This window comes from Columba livia, chromosome 5, assembly GCF_036013475.1.
Source record: "Columba livia isolate bColLiv1 breed racing homer chromosome 5, bColLiv1.pat.W.v2, whole genome shotgun sequence".
NCBI classification, from domain to species: domain Eukaryota; kingdom Metazoa; phylum Chordata; class Aves; order Columbiformes; family Columbidae; genus Columba; species Columba livia.
This window is the reverse complement of record NC_088606.1, coordinates 11,124,692-11,140,079: the sequence shown is the minus strand read 5'-3', so window position 1 is coordinate 11,140,079 and position 15,388 is coordinate 11,124,692. Positions and strand designations below refer to the sequence as shown.

The 15,388-nt window shown below is 40.8% G+C and overlaps 1 protein-coding gene across 9 annotated transcripts in view; it reads left to right on the top strand.

The window, feature by feature from the left end:
• The first annotated feature begins 2,494 nt into the window (after positions 1-2,494).
• KLC1 (kinesin light chain 1) overlaps positions 2,495-15,388 on the top strand; it is a 49,791-nt gene continuing 36,897 nt past the window's right edge. For 3 of the 9 annotated variants that reach the window (XM_065063359.1, XM_065063357.1, XM_065063355.1), the window contains exon 1: positions 2,495-2,847. The gene's annotated coding sequence lies outside the window, so the exon portion shown is untranslated. Of the gene's footprint in view, positions 2,848-6,247; positions 6,367-15,388 lie in introns of those variants that run through there. The other 6 variants (XM_065063358.1, XM_065063361.1, XM_065063360.1 and 3 more) reach the window with 3 other exon arrangements.

Here is a 15,388-nt window from a genome sequence, read left to right as displayed (position 1 = left end):
CTCCCTCTTTTGGGAAAGGAGGGAAATGGTTATAATGAGAATAAAGAATCCACCGTCGTAAATAATGCTTTAGAATTTTGTTTTAATATCCACTCGGATGTTTGCAAAAAACCATGGTGACCTTGTTGGTGGCAGACAAAGAACATTCTAGAGACAGCATGTCTAGATCACTTCATTGTAAATGCAGGGCATATAGCTTAACTAGTTCCTTAAGAGAAGATGGAAATGTGGGCAGGAAACAGTTTTTGCTGCTAGATGAACTTGGATAATTCTTATGTAGATGGGACAGGAAAAACGAGATCCAAATGGAGAGGAAGTCCTGAGATATTTCGAGTCGCGCAGAAGCCTGAAGAAGCAGCACACTCACCAAGTATCTTCCGCATCTGCTCTTCTGCTGTGAACCACCAACAGCGGGGAGTAATAATGCACTTCAGTTCCATTGAGCTGATCAGCCTTCCTGCAGGAGGCAGCTTATAGTGTGTGCTGCTTATGTGGGAAATTGCCAGCATGCACAGACTTGATTAGCCAGCGTATTAGGAATCAGGGTCATAGCTGGAGCAGTTGCTTTGTTCAGAGATGCTCAGATCCCTCGGGTAAGCAGCTAATTGCAGGAAATCTTTTAAAGCAAATGTGTGATAGGAAGAAAGCAATGAATATTGTGTATTCAAAAGACAGGAGTGGTTCCTTTGAATCAGTTCTCTTGCATAATTATGTAATTAGGGCATGTTCTATTTTTAATTAAATCTCTTGAATATTCATGAAAATACTCTGAACCTGTGGACCAATTGGCATGACTCTTACTTTTAAAATGTAGTTTGCATAAAGGAATGTCCTTCAATCTTTTTTTTCCCTTTCATATTACTGTACAAACACATATTCCACATTATTATACATACTTAGCCTGTATTGCCTATCATAAGAAAATTATTATGGTAAACCATTAATACAAAATTGCCAGAGAAATGTTTTAAATGGAGATGAAGAACACAAGAAGCTGCGGCTTTGAAATACTAGTATCACAATTGTTTTTTGTTGGACAGCTTGACCTGTGTAAGGTATCAGTCACTGGTATTCAGAAAGTATATTAAGTTTCCTCAGCTTTTCAAATCCAACAGTGACTCTCTGTTCTTGCAATCTGTATGCAATACATTTTCCCCCAACTTTTTTTCTTGTGTGTGTGCTTCTGTGACTCTTCCTGTTCTGCCTCTTTCACAACAGCATTGGCTTTGATTCCTTTTCCATCTTCCTGCTGCTTAGGAGTCTTTCTCAGCTGACAGCTATCCTCATATCTGCCATTTTGTAGACTTGCTCTATGTTGTATGTGAGGGCAAACAGATGTAAGCTCTGCTTTCCTTGTATATTTTAGTTGTTAGCATTTAGGTGAGGCTGCACATTTTGATTTACCACTATACTTCCATATGTTTCCATTAGCTTAGGATTCACACCTTATACATACTGCAGGAGTTGCACAGGCAGTTGAACTGGGTGGTTGTAGGTCCCTTCCAATGGAACTATCCTATTCTGTGTGGAGCTCAAGTGATGATGCACCAGATGTTAATTCTTTCATAAAGTTAGGCTGTCACTGTTCCCTCATTTTTTCCAAAATACGTTTTACTGCTTTGCTACTTTTTTTTTCCATCTCGGACCTCAGTTCCTTCCATCTTTCATTTCTGGGCTTAACTTCTACCTCAGGGAACGTAATGCAACATGAAAACACTGTGTCCATTCCTTCTCTAGCGAGAGCGGGAATGAAATCGGAATCTGAAAATAAATAGTTCTTGTGTCAAGTGCCACCGAGTTCTCATGTAAGACTTGTTGTGTCTATACCTGTAGGAGAGGAAGGATCTTTTGCTGAAGTTCAGTGTGGAACAAACACAAGGACATTGAAATATATTAACAGCACACAATTAGCCCTACGGGGGGACCACAGAATTTGTTCTTCAGCCTCAGTTTCTCCCGTGTGACTTGCCCCATGGTGTGCTGCAGAGCTGTTTGATGGAAACAGAAGCATCAGCTTTACCATTCCTGCCGGCATCCTGAACAAAACCCCCAACTTCCCAGGACGCTCAGAACACCCGGCACAAAAAGCACCTGCAGTGGTGCCCACTCTGCAGCAAAACCAGCTCAGTGTCACCGGAGGGTTGTTGCGGACACGCCGGGACGCGCACCTCGGGCAGACCAGGGCTCGGCGCGGCCTCCGCCCGTCCCCGCGGCAGCCTCGGGGATGTCACCGTGCGGCCGCGCACCTGCACCCCCGGCAGCCTCCATCGGCACTGCTCCTGTCCCGCCCGCGGGCCCAGCGCTCCCACGCACAGGGCTGAGGGAAGGAGGGGGCGGTGGGACCGGGGCCGCTCGGTCGCGCCCTCCCCTCCCAGGGAGCGATAACGTCATGCGTGGGGGGGCGGTGGGACAGAAGGGCGCGCGCGGCCTTGTGGGAGAAGACGGGGCGGCCGCCATGTTGGGCGGGGCGGCGGGTGGGAGGGAGGGGAGCGCGGGGCGGGCGCAGGGGCGGCAGCGGCAGCCGGGGCGGCGGTTGTGGTGGCGGCTGCCGGCAGCTGTCAGCGCCCGCTGCTCGGGGGCCGGGCCGCACGCCGACCGCCGGGCCGGGCTGGGCCTGTCAGCGCCTCGGGAGGGGCACTGAAAGCGGGGCGGTGCCCGCCCGCATCCTTCCTTCCCTCTCTCCCCTCACCCCCACACAAAAAAAATCCCCTTTTCCTTCCTCCCTTCCGCCCGCCCATCGCTGACATCCTCCTCCGGTCGCCTCCCTGCTCCCCCCGCCCCGGGCTGCGCGGCCCCCGCCGCCTCAGCGAGAGCTGCGCACATCGGCCGAGCCTGCAGCACCGAGCGGTGAGCGAGGGGACCGCCCGGGCACGGGAGGGGCCGATGTTTAATTTTATTTCTTTTTATCCGCCGTTATGCAAACGACAAAAAGCCGCGCGGGCCGGCTGGTCCCTCCGCAGCGCCGCTGACAGCCGGTCCCTCCGTGCGCGGAGGGGTGGGGATTTTTTGGGGGGGGGGGGCGGGGAGGGGGAACGAAGATGGTTTTCGATATTTCGTGTGGAGCTCTGTCAGTTCCACTCAGCGCTGGGATGCGGGAAGGAGGGACCCCCCGGCGGGGGTGGGGGATCCTCTTGGCTTTGTCCCCTTCTCCTTTCCGGGCTCCCTTGGGTGCTGCGGTCGGGCCGGGCGCCGCCCAGGGAGGGGCCGCGGGCAGAGCGAGTGGTGCGGGCATCGCCCCTCCCGCGGGTCCGCTCCGCGCCCCGGGCCCTTTGTGTTTACTTCTCGTCCTTAGCTGAGGGGGGTTATTCTGCTGCCGATTCGGAAATGCTGAAAGAAGAGGCGGGGGCGGCTCGTTTCTTGGGTTTTGTAAATAAGTGACCGGATTTATATATTGTAGGTCACCTACCATGCAGTAGTCAGGGGCTGTTTGTAGACTTCGGTCTTGGCCAGATTTCTACACTCCTAAAATAAGGAAGAAAAACATTTGTTAGGAACATGTTATTCGAGCAAGATGACATGAATGCATAACTGACTTGATAACTGTATCTTTAGGGCAGAGATTAATTAGAAAGACACTTTAACATCGTGCTTATTCTGGCTTCGTGTTTCTAATATTTTTAGGTAACGAGATGCCCGACTTGTAGATATGTCTGTAATCACAAAAAGGAACTTCTTGACTCCTTGTTGAATTCTGTATTCTAAGTGTATTGAAGCAAATTTTAATGACCAAAGCAACATCACCTAGTGTAATGCTACTGCGTGGTTTTTTGAAGGCTACTAAATCCATAATGGTGCTCTTACTGTCTTTCCCCCCCCTGCCCCGTTAATGATTTCCATTAGTGTATATTATTTAAAAGCAACAGCAGTTCTGCTCATGGAATCAGAATACAGAATCAGAAGATAAAAACAGCTAGAAAAAAGTGAAAGTCTGGTTTTGTAGTTTGCTTGAAACAGCCAAATGGTGAGCAAATGTCATTCATGATATAAAACACTTTTACAGTTACACATAAAAATACATAGAACGAAGACTATTAAAATCGAGCGTTCTCGCAATTGGCAGAAGGTTTAGTAACAATTACTATGGGAAGAAATTATCTTTCTCACTTCCACTTCTGTATTTGCACTTCACTTAAATAGGAAATCTATGCCCAAAGGGAAGCTAAAAAGGAACCTTCGAGATTTAGACAGCTTAGCATTTTAATTAAAACACTGCCCCCCCTGCCCCCCCCAAACTAAAACCAGCACATTTTTAAATGCACAATTGATTTAAAACTCTTTCAGAAAATAGCTTTATTTTAATTGATTATGAATTCCAAAGCTTCAGCGAAACGTGATAGAGGATGTTATAACCCTAGGATTACAGATACAATTGAAAGTAACACATTCAGCATTTACTGGCAACAGAGAGAAAGCTGATCCATCTGGTGATTCTGAGCAGAAGACCTTGAACAATTATTTCTGTGAAGACATGGTTTAAGAGAACCTTTTTGTTACATTACAACAGATATGGAGAACTCTAACAGTTCCATTTAAATATGCATTTTATATAATGCAGAACCAGGTGGGTAAATGGGGGGGATTTATCAGTTCCTGAAACTCACACAACAATGCAGTATCACTTCTGCATCATGTTGCAGTTAAAGTTTGGCAACCTTTCTGTTTCCGAAGGAGGATGATGGAATCCAGTTATGAGAAATTCCAATGGCAATTCGAGCTTGGATTCCCTGCACCTTCTAATCAGAGAAGACGTGCTATTTTATGTAATTTTAAAAAAGACAATAAAGTTAACCCCCAAAGGTTACTGCTTATCAAATTACTATAATATGCTAACAGTGCCTTATTAATGGAAACTGATTTTTAAAATGGTTTGACAGACGAGGAATTGCGTACAAAATTGCAAATCAAGTTTGTAGGAGTCCAGAATATGATCTGAATGTTTTTGACATACAAGAATCAAAATAATACTGGACAGACACTTAAGGTATGAGAGCAATTGCTGCTTCCTCTTTATGAAGAACTTACCATGCTGTTGTCAGGAAAACCTTACTTGTGTGCTGCTGTTTTGCAGTATATCTGTATACATGTATCTGTTTATGTATACGTACATACCTTCATGTGTCTCATATTTAATTGGGAGTTTGAGGAAATATTATAGCCTCTTATTTAGTTCTGAGCCCATCTAATGCAGCTCCTATTTCTCTTGAGGCGTGGGCTTGTGCAATTACACTTTCATCTCTTCCTCTGTTTGGCTTCTCTGGCAGACGTGCAGTAGGATTTATTCTGGGATTAATAGCATCTCTTCAGATGCATAGCTCGTGATTATTTTAAAACTTAATTAGGTGTACAAATATTTTTAAAAATAATGTTTTTATAAGAGGAGTGGAAAATAAGGATATTTGTGTAAATTCATAACTAAGCAAAATATACTTATGTATTTAATGTTGAAGGGCATAATAGCAGACAGTGATGGGGACAAACGTGCTGGACCTGTTTAGATAAACATCTCTTGTCGACTGTCTGCCTCATGAGTGATGGTCAGTATGACACAACTGTTGTAAAAATGGACCAATTCCATCATCATTGCAATGAAGTGGCTAGTTACAGGCTTTTCTCTTAATTCAGCCTGCATAGTATTTTGTTTCCAAAGCATTTTTAATTGCTGTATAACAACATAATATTTACCTTGACCAGGGTTTATGAAAATGTTTATTTTCAATGTTAACTCTATTTAAAACAAACAAACAAAAAACCAAAAGCATTACACCTGTGATGGCTAATAGATGCTTCATGAAAACCAAGTAGCAGTTAAAGACAGATTGTTCATTCTAAAAAGAAACTTTTTTTGACTTCAACATAGAACTGGTTGTAATATTCTGAGTCATAGTCGGCTTCAGATATTTTTGAGGTATTAAGGCTATCTCAGTAATTTCTTTAGTGAAACATTTTCCTTTCTGAAACCAGGCTGTAGAAATAAGTGTGGTTCCTTTGAAAAATTACTTAATAAATGCCTGACCAGGAAAAGGTGCACTTACGCTCATCTAGGTTTTCTGAGATGCTTTTGTTGTCTTCATTTTATGGGACTTAAATGGGGCACTTTATTAGAGGGTGAGAGCCAGAATTACAGATACCTTAAGTGAAGGAGGAATGATTTTCATAGGGTTTTTGTGTGAGGTGTTTTGCAGACATTGGGCATAAGATGACACTGTACTTTTGTGCGAGACAATTAATATATTTAATGACAGACCACAGCGAATAAGGCAGGCATGAGGACTGAGGATGCATGCTTCCAGTGCCCAGAATATATTTGGGAATGTGAACAAAAGAGTTGTTCTCAGAGAGTGAACACTAAAGCACAGTTAACACTAGGTATGCTAATTTTTTCTAATACATAAAGAAAATGAATGTCTGATACTTGATAGTTTCTTCTGATTCAGTCAGCTATGAAAACAAGTGCAAGTAATAGTATCTGTGTGTTGATTTAATCACTGTTTCTTTCAATCCAGCTTATCTCCTATGGACTCTGCTGTTTAACTCTCTATAATGCAATCGGAAACAATCTTTACTCTGGAAGCTGTGTTTTGATATGCATGTAGAATTAAAATGAATTTATTTTGTCAATTATTATCGATCATCTTTCTTGCTCAAAATTAGGAAGCATGGGATAATGCCATCTTCTATTCCAAATATGCTTTCCCTCTGTCTGCTTAAATGTTTCTCAATATTAAGTCTTGCTTATATGTAAAAGCAGTAAAATATCTTTTGCAGGTAGACTTAAAAGGAAGCAGTTTCCTATTTTGATTCTTTTGTAAATATGTGCCATAAAACCTATTCAGTGTATTAAGATTGTGTTTCTGGGATTATGTCAGAACTGTAGCTAATACTGTTAAAGTTAATAGAGCCAAGGATGTAACCAATCTACTCAGGAGTGCTGGCTTCCTTGCGTATCGAAAGGGTTGGGCTGGTGGTTAATTGTGCTCTACCTACTATGGGATGATAACCCTGTATTTATTTGTATGCACCCCAGAAAAACTTTTGAAAATTGAACTTTGCACTAATTAACATTCAGAAGGTCAAGAAATATCTGAAGTTATGTTGAACTTTTTGGTACTGCTTAAATGTGCTTTTCTTATGCTGTATGGTTTATATATATTTCAGGAAACGAAGTTGTGTCTAAAAATCAGTCCTGTTAAAGGACAATGCTTATGCTTTTTGGAATTATCAGATAACTGTATATTTTAATTCTTAGTATTTTGCGTTACATAGAAACACTGATGTTAAATTTGTAAACCATTTCTTAAATCCTGTGCTGCTATCCCTTTTGGCAGCATATTACTACTAATATTTTGTAGTGTTATAATATTGTGCTTTGTCTGGAGGCAGCACAAGTAGCTAAATGTTAACAAAAAATTAAGATTACTTGCAATGTGCTATAGTTTGTATATGTGTGCCATTCCACAGTGCAGAGGGAAGTGTTCATAAACTTGTTAAGGGATGGCAGTATCTGCATTTCTGCAATATGTCGTGAGTTTGCTCCTCCAGCTGTAAGTAGGTGAATGATTTGCAAAGCCTGTCATACACATTTACCAGCTAGCAGGGGAGGAGGGGGGTTCTGTGTTGGAGGTGGTTCTGCCTTTTATTTTTTTTTTTCCCTGAATATTATGTTTTAGTGCTTTTATGGATGTACCTTTATCCAAGAGTGTAGGAAAGTCACAGCTGTATCTTTCTCTTCCAGTTTGAGCAGCTTCCATTGCAGAGAGATGCTGTTGCTCCCTCATCCCTCTACTATTTGCCACAAGTGGATTTTACTGTACACTTACCTTTAACATTTCGTTTGTTCCTGTGCTAACACTGGGTGTTCCTCCCTGCCCCACCATCCACCCATCCATCATATTTAGTGTGTTTAGAGGGAGAAGGTTTGAGATAGGAGGAGGACAACAACCTCCTAAAATGTTTCTGCTGACAGAATGGGAATATCTAATCAATCTCTAAGCATATAGTTGAAGTTTTCTTCAGTCTCAGTGCTGGTTTATGTAGTGCCATGCTTCTACCACATGTTCCATGTTCTCATTCTGTTAAGACAGTTTGCTGCATGACAGCATGGTGAAATGGGTCTATTTTGGTTGTGTTTGTGTCCTAGGCCTTTTCTATCCCCTCACCTGTGACTGAAAAATAGTCCAGTAAAAGGTGTATATTTTTAGTTTGATTTGTTACGGACAGGAGTGCTTGTGCTGTCATAACGGAGGCTGTGAGTGCAATGTATGGCTCCGTAAGAAGCATCACCAGGTTATTATCTCTAACCACAGCCTTAGTGAGTGAATGTTCATGGTCTTGTGTTTGCAGGAAGCCAGACCAGATGATTTGATGGCCATTTCTGTCTCTAAATTCCTCTGTACATAGAAAGCAGTAACATGTGGAAGATACGAGAACGTGCTGTTGTTTGGATTTACCATTTCCCTGGATGTAGTCCAGTTGCATTCAAAATAATGAATATTGCTTTGCTGAAATACAGAGGTGGCATGGAGTACAGAGTCATGGTGATGCCAGCACACATGGTAGTGACCTGGAGGTATGAATGAATGAATCCTCAAGAAGATAAATTGATTTTGAGGAGTGGTCTGTATCGTGAAGGTTTGGTGTGCAAACCTGATCACTATGCCTTCCGCAAGGCAGAATTGCATTGATCAGAGAGGATGACATAAAGCTGCTCCATGGAGTTCTGGTCTGGGAGTGTTCTAGAATGTAGAGTGCTGGTGCTTAGTAGACATTCCCAGGGGCTTGAGAAATAGTGTAGAGGTGGCAGGTAATGTTTTGTTTTAGTACTGATAGGTGTCTTAGCAAGATGTCCTCATTTTTCAGAGATCTGTTATCAATCCTCCATCTTTTGAAAAGGCAGGAGGTACCCCAGGGTGACTTTGACTCGGTGTCCCAGTAATTTGCTGTTACTTAATTGTATCTCCTTTCTATTGTTCAGGAAAGAGATAAAGGCAGATTAAGGATTCCAATTACTCTGCTTTTAAATCTTCCTTATTCAGTTAGTATCAATTTCACAGTATTTTAAAGTTCAGATTATATGCTGCATGTTGATTTTTAGAGCAGACGTAAAATATTGCTGTTAGAATACATTGTTTAACTTAGAAAAATTTTCCAAGGTTCTCAACATTGGTCTCAACAAATGGCCTGGAAATATGCTTGTTGACTTTTTTTTTTCTTTTTCTCTTTTTCTCAGCCTGTAGTCTGCACATGGAGCAATACTTGCAAGTGTTTTATATGTTGCTTTTAACGGCACAGTTGTTTTAGGAAGTGGTTGTTCTGCCATCCTCAGTAGCAGAATGCTTTCAAACCAGATTTATCCAAGTGAGATGGTTTAAAAATAGTATTAAAAATGTAACTTTTTTACTTCTTTTGTGTCTATTTTCCAGTTAATGTGTGCCCTTGTTCTGTGTCAGCCCCCTAGAAGTGTGGTGCACTGCAGCAGGATGGTGGGAACCATCACGCCAGTGCTGTTACTACAGCCAGTATTTCAAGGAGTCCCAAACGAGCACCTGGTGCACAGCACCAGCTCAGATAAATCGTGAATGTGACAGATCACTGGAGAGGGGGCTGAAAGAGTGGTTTGATCCTCAGGTGTGAGTGCACAGAATGTTAAGGTGCCTTTGTCAAAGGCTGGGCTAGGGCTTGCTATACTGCTCGATATTTCCTGGCCCTGTGGAGTTCAGACCATCTGAGTAAGCCCTGCAGATTATCAAGTGCTTAACAAGGGAATTATTTCCAACCTTACAGCAAAATCAGCTCTCTGCTGTAGTAGGTAAGAAATGGTGAAAGATAGGAGGCTGTTTTTCTAGGTGATTGCATCATTTGCTAGGCTTTCTATGAAGTAAAATTTGTAAGGTGTAAAAAACAATTAGTCTCTTTGAATATTGGTATTTGCCATGGAAAGTATAATTTTTTTATGTAATGTTGAATGGGGTAGAACAATTATCTGAACAATTAAATTGTGCGGCTCTCTTTCTGTAGTTATTTTGGAAGAATTAGGTTGGTTGTTTTTTGAGTTTGTTCATTTGTTTCTTTTTTAATGGAAGGATAAGTGGAGGGAGGCTATTTTCCCTAGAGCTTGAAGGGAGAGTCTGTACAGTTTGTGCATCTTAATGTAAAGTATTAGTTTCAAAAATAGATTTAAGAATTTGTTAAACCTAAAGGCTAGTGTGTGCTGAAGCAGTATTAGTGGATATTCCTTTTATGTCTGCAGAAGAAGTAGCTGTTTTTCTCATTTTGGTTCAAATAACCCTTCTCTCCAGTGTCCTCAAATGTGCAAGAGCAACATGATCTGTACTCACAGCAAATTGTCAGCAAAACTTCCCACATAGATCCATTAATATGAAGTAAGATGTGGCCTTCTCTGCCCTTCCTGCATGCATTTTTTTAATGGTTATAGGTATGCCATAAAAAGTAGGTTTGGTTAAGATTATGGTCTGATGTTAGGAAGTGGAAGCTGATGGGGTTTTTAATGTATTATGGAAGTCTGATTTGATGGAAACATTCCTGTGTTTTTACCTAAGTGCTATTTAAAGTTAAGATGAATAGATAACATAAATGGGTGCTTACTTTGATTAGTCAATAAAGTAGTTCTTGTCCAAAAATAACGATGCCAAGTGAAAGAACTAGAGTCAAGCTCAAAAAATTTTTTGTCTGCACTATTGATAGCTTAAAATTGCAAGACAAGTAACTTTGAAAACACTTTCATGTTGCTGGCCTCTTTGTTCCGGTCTTGGAGACACTTAGCAGCTAGAATCAGTCTGTTAAAAATGTCTTCTCAAGATGCACTGACGACACGGTTGCACAGGTTGGCACGTCCTTGAAGAGCCCAGTGCCCTTTCCATACAGAAATAAATGTTGATTCCTGGAATATTAGGGTAAAAATTGGAATTTGATAATGATGATGGATTTATAACTCAAACTATCTTGACTGTATTTCTTCGAAAATACAGTCAAAATTTCCTTTCAATCTGTTTAAGGTAGGTAATTTATGAAGCGTATATTTGTAACTACAAAATACTAAACTACAACACTTTTTTTTAATAATTACCCTTGATGTTTCTTGTATCTTTGATTCTTGTGACAAGCTTTTTTAATAACTAAGGGTAAATAGAACGACTTTTTAAATGATTCAACTTCTGATTCATTTATGTATGTTTATTCTGTCTTTATGTAACTGCTCTTAAGACAGTCAGGATCATTTTGCTAAAATGATCCAGTGAGGTGGGCTTTGTGGTCATAAGCACAACACAAACCCTGTGTGGCCCAGACTGGAATGTTGTGTCAGTGTTTTATTGAGTAGGCAAAATGCTCTGCTCTCTTGATGTCCATTGGTGTAGCTTGGAAGTGTTTATTCATGCTCACAAGAAACTAAGGAAGTTCCAGCTTTGAAGAACATCAACAGACGCTGTTTACTGTTGACACAGCAGTAGTACAAAAAAGAGACAACTCCCTGGCTCCAAAGGGTAGGAGTCTTTGAGATTCGCAGTCTGTCTGCAGAAATTGTATGGGCGTAACTAAAATTAACAAATTGGCGGTAGAGTTCTTTGCCCAAGACTGCTAAACAGCGGGACAGGTTTTTGTATTCGGTTTTGTTATTCTGGAAAAAAATGGGGTTTTGATCTTGCCACAGGTCTGTGGATATTGAATAAGTATGTTGTTTCAGATTTAGAGTAAGGAAGGTATGTATGACCAGTCTGCAACAGATTATAGTAACCTTGATTAGCAAAGAGTTAGCAGGTGTGTACGCTCTTGAAAGAACAGCTTTTAGTGTAGTTCCTCTGGGCTCCTGACTGGGTCTGCTAAACTGCCTTAGACACTTGCCTGTCAGATTTCTTTTGCACTTGCTTTGGCTTTGACAAAGGGTAATCTTTGATGTGATAACAAATGCATAGAAGGATCTTTTTTCTGTCCAGCTTCATTTGAAACCTGAGATGTTAGAAGGGGTTGGGAATGCATACAGAGAATGCATTTTTCTCTTAACCTCCTTATGGTACGTGCAGACTGATTGTAGGATCTAAACAGGTGCCACTTTTCAGAGGAAGAATAATCCATCGTGATTTTAGGATATGTCGTTATTCTGTCTTTTAACTGCTATCTATTTTTGGTACTTCAGAAAGGTAAAGTGTAGTGTGTGAGATATGCCAGAAAGAGGATACTTTCGCTTGATTGCTTTTACTCAAATAATGGGGGTAGACGTAGTACTGGGGCGGGGGGGGGGCAGCTGTATCGTCTAAGGGTCTCTGTCTGCTGCAGCATGTGAGCAGGAGGAGCAAGGTGGGATTTGGCCATGGTCTGCAGCATTATGGAATTCCAGGTACGGTTGAATCGAAAAGAGATTTTGGAAATAAATTGGCAGGTCATCTGGATTGTCTGCAGTTAAGAAGATACAGATTTGACTGTACTGTGATAATTGAAAACACTAGCTATGAGCTAGTGTTTCTGCAATGGAGTAATATCAAGGGATTAACACCATAATAACCTTTTCTTTAAAAAGGAAGAATGATCTGTGCAATTACAGGATGCTTTTATGCCTCTGAATACTCTTATACTGTATAAGGAATTTTTACCGAATTAACTGTTTCAGCAGGAGGTCATGACTTTAATGGAAGTGTTTTGCTTGCTACAAAAGAAGGAAGGCTGAAATTACTCTGAAGGGTTTTTTTGTCACTTATCCTTGAAATGTGCAAAAGTATTTATTTCAAAATAGTGTTTGTTACTTATAAGAATGCAGATTAGATTGCTAAGAAACAGTATATGCTTCATTGGTATTGATGTAGTGTGTTATAGAAATGTAGATAAATGGACTCCACAGCAGTGCAAATCTTCATAACTTGTGCTGTGTCAAAGAGAATTTTCAGCATCACCCTTGCTACAGGTTTTATATGAGCTATTTTTGCTATCATGTCTTATTATAAAACATAGTTTGTTAGCTCACTTTTCTCCTTCATTATTTTTTAATCTTCAAAGCAATCCAAAGATTTCCCCTGAAAGGTAGATAATTTTCTTATAGCAGGCTGCGGCATTAAAAAATTCCAAGATTTATCAAGTCACATGTGCAGTGGCTGTGTTCTTCAGCTAAACAAGTACATAATCATCTTCACTTAACCATAGTTTGATGCAGCGTATGGGCTTATTGATACCTGTTGGGGTTGCCTGGAGTCTGACAGTGTTTTTTGGAGGTGGATGCTGTTGTGATGCAGGCGTAGAACATGTGGCCCTCCAGCCTCTTCCTGCTGATGTGGTGCGGGTAACAGGCTGCACCTGGCAGTCTGAATAGAAAAGCAACAGCCATGTTAGTCTAGTGGATATCTCTGCCAGTATTCAGGTTTTTTTGTGTGTTTTACACTTTGTAATCAAGCTGTCCTATGCTTATTCTGCATTTGCTCAGAAATTCATGGGTTTACCTTTGTAAATACTGAGCCTTTACAAAGTATGAGTATTTATCTAGTTTACTTAAACAGATGTCTTGTGTTGTTAAAGTTGTAGGTCACATTATGAATGTGATTCTGAGCTTTTATTAGGATATGTGCCCTTGACATTAAAGGACTACAAATATATATTTTTATAGTATTTACCTTGCATACTTTCATTTTAAACCAAGTGGAAGGGCAGACTTCAGCATTCAGAGTTAGCTCCGAGTTGAAGACAGTTAGAAGGACAGTAAGTTTTTTTTTAAATTCAGGTGCTTAGTAGCTAGAAGTTGATAGAAATAATGATTCAAAGGGTTTGTTTTGTTTTTTTATCTTCTTACCTGCTTCTGGCCATTGATTTAGGGCCTCCAGTACATTGTTCTCACTAAGTTATTTTTAAGGTAGCTTGTGTACCTGTGTGCTAAATGGTGAAGATGCTTTCTGAGATCATGGATTTGAAAACCTGAGGCAGTACAAAAGTGCAGCAGTATTCTGTTTATAGAACTGGGTCGGTGAGCGGACTTGAAGTCTGACCTCCAACAGGATGCTGTTGGCAGGTGCAGCTCAACATTTTCGGTTCTGTAGAGGCTCATATGTAATTCAAATACAGTATGATGAAAAGAATGATAGCATTGGCAGTTCAGCTACAGTCCTGGATATGTCAGGAGGGAAAAGGCGGTTTTCCTATTGTGGGGTTAGAGATGAGTGTAGTGAAATAAATTTCCTGAGTGTAAGGGATAATTTTAGTTAAAAAGACAGCAAATAAAGCAAAAAGAGAAAGATCATAACTTTCTTTCTGTATGGCAACATGACTTGTGACAGCAGAAGTAACCTCACAGAGAAAGAGAAACTCTTAGATTAAAAAAATACATATATAAGTAACCATTGTTTCAGGCTTGGAGATTTCTGATTGCAAACCATAACATAATCAAAGCGACATATTCAAACTAGAGTGTTTCTTATCCACGTCCTTTTACAAATGCCTTTCTAAGGATATGAAAGATGTCTGTAGACGATTCATCCTTGCCATTTCTGATGAGTGTGTGTTGCTAAGCAAGGGGTGCAGTTAGTGTAGTGTTTCACATAGGACTCGTGTGCCTCTGCAGACTCTTAATCTCTTGCCTTTGGTGATTTTCTTCTTGTGCTTGGAAGGCCTGTGATGTTTTGAGGAGTGTTTGCGGAGGCAATTTTCCACATCATGAAGGGCAGCAGTTAAAGTAGCTGGTAGTATTTCAAGATGGGGCATTCCGTGATGTAATGAGATGTGTTCTTGGGCTGAGCAGGGAATTAATGACTTGTAATTTGCAGCTGATAGCAAGTAAAGCAAGCACATGCCAGATGTAGGACACCGAGCCTTGCTATTTAATTAAGGAGAAACTAAGAGTGAGAGGAGGGTTATAAACCCTGAATAGACTGATGATTGTTATGAAACAGGGAACTGATAGGTACGTATGGGAGATACAAAAAGCTCAAGTTAGTATGTGCTGTATCTTTGTGGAATTGCAGTGCCTGTAGATGGCAGGGCCCGTAGGTATGGCTTGGGCCACTCCTGTAGCTTTTGCTGCTAGGAAGACGATTTACTCTTTCTTGTATGCAAACATGTTATTCTGTAATTTTCAGCTATCCTGCCTGCTATCTGTGTATTCAGAGGAAAACATTTTGGGAAAATGCCACTTGTCACAGCATGTGTGGTTTTGTTTGCTTGTCAAAATTGTATTTTAAAACAACAACTATCAGGCACTAGGTAAATTTAAAAAACCATCTTCCAAGCTTTTAGTACTTGAAACTTAACTATTAAGTGATGGAAGTATCAATGCTGAGAAAGGGGATTCGTAGGGATACATAACAAGGAAATAAAAAAATGAAAACTTATTTGTCTTTAGGACCCATGCCAATATTAGGTCAAGGAAAAAAAATCTTGTGGGTTTCTTAGAAAAATGTCT